Source organism: Tamandua tetradactyla, chromosome 6 (assembly GCF_023851605.1).
Source record: "Tamandua tetradactyla isolate mTamTet1 chromosome 6, mTamTet1.pri, whole genome shotgun sequence".
In the NCBI taxonomy this organism is placed as follows: Eukaryota; Metazoa; Chordata; class Mammalia; order Pilosa; family Myrmecophagidae; genus Tamandua; species Tamandua tetradactyla.
Window position 1 is genome coordinate 17,253,986 of NC_135332.1, and position 8,814 is coordinate 17,262,799.

The 8,814-nt window shown below is 46.2% G+C and overlaps 1 pseudogene; it reads left to right on the plus strand.

The window, feature by feature from the left end:
- The first annotated feature begins 2,689 nt into the window (after positions 1–2,689).
- Positions 2,690–6,178, plus strand: LOC143686575 (endoplasmic reticulum lectin 1-like; annotated as a pseudogene).
- The last annotated feature ends 2,636 nt before the right edge of the window (positions 6,179–8,814 follow it).

The following is an 8,814-nucleotide window of genomic DNA, read 5'->3' on the forward strand; positions in this document are numbered from 1 at the left end:
ACGTCACTCATTGCAGCAGACACGCCTCCTAGCCGACTGCAGACGTAATTAGCAACAGATGAGATGCACCTACCATTGGCTCATGTCCACAGCAACAGAACCAGGTGCTTTCACCTGGCCAAGTTGACAACTGAATCTAACTACCACATGTCCACCCCTTGTCAACTTGGCAGCTACTCACATCACCTTAAACAGGTGCAAAATATTCTCTTCTGGCTGTGGACCTGTGAATCTCAAAATAAGTCCGGTGCCAATATGCAAAGGAGGATAGTCAAAGGATACAGATTTTCATTTCCATAGGGAGAAATTGGAAGGAAGATCTGCAGGCAAACACCATTGGATTTCCAAGTCTGAAAGTCATTTATCCTTCGGCTGTAGAAAGCGGCAGTCCCACCCCTTCCAAGGGCCTATGCAGTGGCCGGCCTCTTTCCAAATCAACCTCGGGGAACATCGAGGAGACCACCTCTGGGCTCCACTCTCTCCAGGCATCAGGGCCACCCCTGGGCTCTCTGCCATTTCTGGGGCACACGCTCAACCCCTCCACATGGTGGCAGCCAGGCTCTCCCAGTCCCCCAAGGAGCGTGCTACGCCTTTTCCAAGGCCCGAGGCTGCACAACTATTCCACTGCAATGAGAGGGGAGACTCATCCTCGCCCTTCAGGGTAAACTCACCCTCTCCACACATACAGGTGGGTCCACTCTCCTGGCCGAGGTTTCTTGGCTTCAGACCCGAACTTCCACGGTTCTCACTCTGCAAACTCCAATCTCTCCCTTTTGTGTCCTCCTTTGTCAAGATTGGCGGTGGTTCCATTTACACCAACAGTCTCTTCAAGCCCTCCAGGACTTCTCCGTCAATCTCTTCACAGTTCCTCCAAAGTCTTCCCCTTAGCCATCCAAAACACAGTTCCAACAGATCTGGCATTTGCAAACCGCAGCAGCACCCCACTCCCGGTACCAACTCTGTTCTAGTTTGCTAGCTGCCGGAATGCAACACACCAGAGACGGATTGGCTTTTAATAAAAGGGGATTTTATTTTGTTGGTTCTTCAGAGGAAAGGCAGCTAACTTTCCACTGAGGCTCTTTTCTTACGTGGAAGGCACAGGATGGTCTCTGCTGGTCTTCTCTCCAGGCCCCTGGGTTCCAACAACTTTCCCCGGGGTGATTTCTTTCTCCACCTCCAAGGGCCCGGGCTGAGCTGCGAGTGCTGAGATGAGGAATGCCAAGCTGCTAGACTGTGCTACATTGCGTTCTCTCATTTAAGCACAAGCCAATTAAGTTAAACGTCACTCATTGCAGCAGACACGCCTCCTAGCCGACTGCAGATGTAATTAGCAACAGATGAGATGCACCTACCATTGGCTCATGTCCACAGCAACAGAACCAGGTGCTTTCACCTGGCCAAGTTGACAACTGAATCTAACTACCACACTACCTCATCCTTTCTTTCCCAGAGCAGGGGGAAAAAAAAAAAAAAAAACCCAGCAAACCCAAAGATTAGTTGGCTTCGGCCAAAGCATTCAAGCACTGCTCACCTCTCGTTGGTGGATGCTGCTGTGTTGCTACATTCTAAAACCCTGGGGAACCACTTACCTTCATATTTGCTCTCTGTAAATCCCAGGTAATGCCTTAAACCTTAATATACCCCAAATGGAGCTCTCAATTCTCCCCAAACTGCACCTCCTCCTCTATTCCTTCTGTGAGTGAACATAACCATCAAGTCTCCCAGTCAGTAAGTTCCGGTGCTCTTCTCTTTACTTCACTTTATCTGTTAATTCATACATTTGTTGAGCACCTACTGTTTGCCAGGCCTGTTGTGGGTGTTTGGGATATTTTAGCCATGAAAAAGGCAAAAATTCCCACTCTTTACAATCTAGCTGGGGGGCTGAGGGGGGGGAGAATAAAACAAACATCCTAAATGAGTTAATTATATTGATGAATTAGGAGGAGCGTGCTGGTTTGAAATGATATATATACCTTAGAAAAGCCATATTTTAATCCTAATCCCTTTTTGTAAAAGCAGCCATTTCTTCCAATCCCTATTCAATACTGTATATTTGAAACTGCAATTAGATCAGCTCATCTCCCTGGAGGTGTGACTCAATCAAGAGTGGTTGTTAAACTAGATTAGGTGATGACATGTCTCCACCCATTCAGGTGGGTCTTGATTGGTTTACTGGGGTCCTATAAAAGAGGAAACATTTTGGAGAATGGGAGAGATTTCTGAGAGAGTAGAGAATGACATAGCCACAAGAAGCAGAGACTCCACCAGCTAGCGACCTTTGGAGATGAAGAAGGAAAACGCCTCCCAGGGAACTTCATGAAACAGGAAGCCAGGAGAGAAAGCTAGCAGATGACACTGTGTTCACCATGTGCCCTTCCACTTGATAGAGAAACCCTGAACTTCATCAGCCTTCTTGAATCAGGGTATCTTTGATTGGACATTTCTATTGACTTGTTTTAATTGGGACATTTTCTCAGATTAAGAACTGTAAACTAGCAACTTATTAAACTCCCCTTTTTAAAAGCCATTCCATTTCTGGTATATTGCATTCTGGCAGCAAGCAAACTAGAACAAGGAGTATTCCTTTTCCATTACTGCAGTAACAAACGACCACAAATTTAATAGTTTACAACAATGCAAGTGGCCTTGGAGATGCCGCTGCCTGCTGTGCAGTCTCCCGCCTGCAACCATGGCCAACCCCACCATCTTCTTTGACATCGCAATCCACAGCCAGCCCTTGGGCCATGTCTCCTTCAAGCAGTTTGCAACAAAGTTCCAGAGAGCAGAAAAGACTTGTGCTCTGAGCCATGGGAAGAAAGGATTTGGTTTTAAGGGCTCTTGCTTTCATAGAATTATTCCTGGGTTTAGGTGCCAGGCTGGTGACTTCACAGGCCATAACAGCACTGGTGGCCAGTCCGTTATGGGAAGAAATTTGGTGGTAAGAACTTCATCCTGGAAGCATCTTGTCCATGCCGGACCCAACACAGATGGTTCCTGGTTTTTCATCTGCGCTGCCAGGGCTGAGTGGTTGGATGTTTCCCGTGGTCTTTGGCAGGGTGAAAGGGGCGTGGACAGTGTGAAGGCCACGGATGATTCGGGTCCAGGAATGGCAAGACCAAAAGAAGGTCACTATTGCCGGCTGGACAAATCTAGTAAATTTGTTTTGTGCTTTGTCTTAACTCCGGCCCATTCCTTCTGTAGCTCGGGAGAGCGTCCCACCTGCCCTGCTCTGCCTCGGTATCCTCTCACTGCAGTTCTTTGGGTTCTATATTATCCTCCCCTTCCAAGTCTAGCTGAATGGCAGAGTTAAATTTATGACTATGAAATAAAAACCTAAGCAAAAATTAAAAATTTTTTTAAAAAAACAATGCAAGTTTATCATTGTACATTCTGGAGGTCAGGGGTCCTTAAATCAAGGTGTCAGCTATGTCCTTTGTGGAGGCTCCAGGGGAAAACCCCCTTCCTCACCTTGTCTAACCTCCAGAGGCTGCCCACCTTTCCTCGGCTTGTGGCCCCTTCCTCCATCCCCAAAGGCAGCAGCGTAGCGTCTTCAGATCTGCCTTCCCCCCCACCCACTCTCCCACTCCCTCTCCTTCTCTCTTTCTGAGCTCTGACTTCCTCATCACCTCTCATCTCCTTCTGTCTCTGATCTCCTGCCTCCCTCTTGTAAGGAAACTTGTGATTCCACTGGGCCCATTGGGCAATCCAGGATAATCTCTGCATCTTCAAATTTCTTAACTCAATCGCATCTGCACAGTCCCTTCTGCCACACAAGGTAACATATCCACAGGTCCTGGGGTTTGGGACATGACCCCTTTGGGGGGGGGGGCGGGGTATTATTTTGGTCATAGAAGATGACTGTATTTTGGAAAAAAAATTAGAGTAAGGTAAAAGGGTTCCTGGGGGGGGGAGGGGCAGATTCTTATCTATTCTCCCTTCCAAATAGATACCCCCTCACTCCTCTGCAGGTGCCTGAGCTCAGGCCCGCCTCTCACTGGGGCCAGCAGGTCCTCCTGGGTCTCCCAGCCCCACCCACAGTGAACCCCTCTTCCTCTAGGGTCCCCTTCAGTAGCCGATGTGAGGGTCACTGAGGGGCCTGAGCCGGGGTTTCTGATCCTCGTGATTTAACAAATTTGGGAAATACCCCAAAAGCAGCCAGGGTGAGATTGATTGATTGATTTTGCAATTTTATTGAGATATAATCACACATCACACAATCCATCCAACGTGTACAAGCAGTGGCTCACAGTATCATCCCATACAACCAAGTTTCAAACATTTTCATTACTGGGAAGAAAAAAAAAAAAAACAGAAAACATAGAATAAAGAGAAAACCCAAAGCATCACATACCCCTTATCTCCCTGGTCGTTGATCCCTAAGCATTGATCCCTAAACACATTTTTCACTGTTGATGAAAGAATATCTGTTAACTATAGTCCATGATTTACAATGAGTGTGTGGGTTTTTTTGCCCATATACCCCTCAATGAAGTCCTTGTAATAGAGTTGAACATTTGTTCTAGTTCACGGAGGACTTTTTAATATTTGAATTGTTGATCACACTTATTGTCTTATGAACAAGACTCACTGAGGCATGCCGTCCCATGTGTCAACCTCAGGCTTTCCTTCTGCTGAAGTCTGTGACTCCAAACTCTCCCTCTCACCCGCACTCACACACAGTGCAACACTGCCAGTCACACTCACAATAATGTGCTGCCGTCACCTCTGTCGTTCCCATTTATTCCAGTTGCACCTAATTAAAGATTCTGCACATCTTGAGCAACCGCTCTGCATTCTCTAGCCTCATCCTATCTCCTCATAATCTATATTCTGAACTCTCTGTCCATGAGTTTACCTGGTATAATTAGTTCATATTAGTGAAGTGAGATCATGCAATATTTGTCCTCTTGTGTCTGACTTATTTCTGGAATGGATTTAGATATACAGATCTGATTGTGAGTGCCTTCAAAACTTCTCAGTGGGCATTCTGGAGGTGGCCAGTGGCCACCACATTCCAACCCCCACAGCAATGACATCCCCTTCTGAGTCAACTGGCCTGGCACCAAGTTGTCTCTGCCCACAACTGGTGTTTTGTATACATACATGTATATCTGTCATCACGATAACTGCTCATATGAAAAGTATAAATGGATACTTCCCCTTGTGACAAGTGGGTATGTGGGCAAAGAGAAGGATTCTAAAGGCCCTAATTCAACAGAGCTATTTAAACAAAGCATTTGTTCCTACAGAATAAAATCTTATTGGACTTATGGAGAATGTCGCGGAAGATACATTCAGTAGTTCATGAAGAGACAGAAACTGGTTGGAAAGTAAATATCCACGTACACTACTTTGGGGACAAGTTGACTAAGAACCTACTATCCAAAAATGAACAAGAAGCAGAGGCAAAAGAGAAATCACAAGAGATTCCCACTGAAAATATCAGAGGTCAGATGACACCCTACTCCCCTGTCAGAATGGAAAACACACCTTGTAGTTTGGAACAGAAAGGGCATCTCCTGTGAATGACGTATTGTGCCAATCACTGCCAGAACCACCATTTAAACCCCTTCCCCTGAGCAACACAAAGAAATATCTAGGGTGCCTTTTAGGAGAAATAAAGAAGAAGACCTGTAGTCAACTAAAGAATAGAGATTTCCAGCCATCCACGAGCCCACTTCTGTCGGCCCCTAGCCAGTGCCCACTGTTCGAACAGCCCACACACCCAAATGCACAGGTGACCAACTCATAAAAGAGCGCTTTAGTGGTTCTTACTGCTTTCCCGGGGCTGTTTGTTGGTGGAAATATGAATTCTGCTATGGCAAACATGCCCATCAATACCATGAGGACAAAGCTAGGGGGAAACTCTGTGTTCATGGGGACATGGACCCAAGAAGAGAGTGTTGAGGGGACAGTGCTAGAGCCTCATCTTCAAGGTGATGGAACCAGCCAGGGTGCTATCACGGTGTTATGGGAACGGAGACATTTGCGATATAAATGACAGACTAAGATAAGTGACTGTATTTCTACAGTGTAAAGAATCAGATTCCCCTCATGCTGCTACTGTGTATATGCTGCAGCCTCACTCATGTCAGGATATTCTTGGGACAGGATCTCCAGTAATCCGTAAATCTTAGATATAGCAGATGAAAATGGGCTTTGTTCTCTCCCCAACTAAAGGGTAATGAAGTTGGGGAAAAAGTCATGATGATGTCTGTCTTCCATGACCATCTGTCTCATTTAGAACTCTCAGCCATTGGACAGCATCTAAAGGATTGAATAAAGGACTTCAACCACATTGGAATGTATACTTCTATTAAAGAGGTTATTGATAAACTTCTAAAGCAGACATTTGTCTCACTTTTTTTTTCTTTCATTTTTGTTGTATCTCATGAAACGATCTGTGCATTTTTTTCTTGTTTGGATGATGTGATCCCCAAATAAATCTCATCCAGGAAATTTAAAGTCCAGGCTAATTGAATGGCGTAATGGCTATACCTACTGAAATTTTCTTAGTTAGCAGATTTACTATGTAAATTGTAGTATATATAATTATTTAATAAAGTAAAAATAATGAAGAAAGCCAGAAATTGATGGGAGTTTGTTTCAATGAGAGACCATGTAAAATATATAAACTCGAAGCCTGAAATCCTTTCAACAGAGTTTCATCACCTGCTCTCCATCAGGCATTAATCTAGAAACTGGGCTCACAGCAGATCCTCTCATCTAAGTTTTCTTTCCCTCTACACCTTTGTTAATCTCAAAAAATCTCTTTTTTATTCAAGGCTCTGTCAGCACTTTTTAATCTATTCTTTTTCCATGGTTTGAGTGTGTTTCCCATCAGAAACATAATTTCCTCATAATATGTTTCTGGTATAAGCAGTCAGTGATTCTTCTCTTTTGACATTGAAGAGACAAAACACACTGCTGGCTTTGTGCATTGTACTTTCCCACTGTATGCTACAGATTTCAGTTCTGGACAGCTTTAAAACACATTACTGTACAATATTTATTTTAAAAGTGAATAAAATGTCCACAGGCAAAACCAAAACAAACACAAGCCTCTCAGCGGCTTCCTATTGCCTTTAGCCTAAAGACAGCTTCCTTAACACGGGTTCTGGTTTGAAACTGTTGTGTACCCAAGAAAAGTACAGTCCTGATCCCATCGTGTGGGGGCAGCCACGTTCTGTAACCTTGATGCAATATTGTAGGGTGGAAGCTTTTGATTAATTGTTCCATGGGAATGTGGCACACCCAGTTGTGGTCCGACCTCTTGATTAGATGGAAATGCGATTCCGCCCATTCAAGGTGTGTCTTAATTAGTTTACTGGAGTTCTTTAAAGGGGGAACATTTTGAAGAAAGCTCAGATGTTTGGAGACCAAGGCAGAAATAGCCCGGGTGCTAAGCAAGCCAGAACCTGGAGAGAGCCAAGGGATGCAAAGAGATGAAATCCAGAGTTCGCCTTGGAGCAACTAAGAAAGGACCAGCTGATGTCAGCCACATCCTTGCCATATGACAGAGAAATCCTTAACGCCATTTGGCCTTCCTTTGGAGTCAAAGTATCTTTCTTTGGATGCCTTAGTTTGGACGTGCTTGTGGTTTTAGAACCGTAAACTTGTAACCTTAATAAATTTCCTTTTAAAAAGCCGTCCCAATTCTGGTATATTGAATTCCGACAGTATTAGCAAACTAAAACAACACACGTATAAAGCCTCCCCTGTGGTCTGACGCCTATCTATCGCTTCAGCTTCAGCCCTAAGCTGAATATTCTTCCCTAAGCATCAGCCACGCTGGCTTTCTTCCAGTCCTGCACTGGCTTTGGCCCCGGCTGCCACAGGGCTTTTGCACATGTTTCTCCCTGTGCCGGAAGCTCATCCCCTTATCACCCACTTGAGCTCATATTCATCCTCAGCTCTCGAGAGCCTTCCCCAGCCTCTCAGAGTGGATCAAATTCCCTGTCATCTGCTGTCCCCATACTTCTCCCTTATTCACTGGATACACTGGTCTCATTTGCAAATTTATATCTTACGGCAGAGACTGCCAGTCATAACCTTGTACCGCCTCCCTCCTTCCTTTTGGTGTCAGAACCAGCCCAGCCGGTGTCCTGTCCCAGCTTCTTGTGCTCCTGCTACAACCAGGTAACCACTTGGGGACATGCGCGGAAGTGATGTGTGCAGCTCCCTGCCCTGGACTCCGCTGCTGGGAAATGACAACCACCAGGATGCCTCCCAGGGACCGAGACACGGAGGTCACGTGCTGAGGATGGCAGAGCCGACTCACCCACCTGGGTCCTGGCTGACCTTGAGAAACAGAACCGCCCAGCCAGCTTGGACCACCCACCTCTCCGCGGGTCCACAGAGCAGGTGATGAGCCTCATGCACGTCGGTTGGGCTCTTTCCCTTAGAGCAGCTTAGCCCACCCACAAATGATACACACCTGTTGGGTGTATTAGGGTCTCCCCACAGACTTAGTTCCACCGTGGGGGGAGAAGCCCAGGACAAGGGATTTCCTTTAAACAGCTGCCAGGGAAGTTGCACAGGACTCTTCTTCATGTGCCATAGCAAAACTCCACCCTGGGGTCAGTCTTGCTGCAAGGCAGCTGGAGATTGTCATCGCTGGCTGGGCAGTCGTGTCCCCAGGGGGATGGGATCTGTGGGTATAATTGCTTAGTCCCCCCCCACAGGGCCCAGCACAGGTCCTTCTGGTTCTGGTGCCCCTCGGGGCCTGGCTGCTGTGTCGTGTCCTCGCTGGCTGGCACAGCACCTGATATAGCAAGTGCTCACAGAGTGCTCATCAAAGAGGGAAGTGCTGGA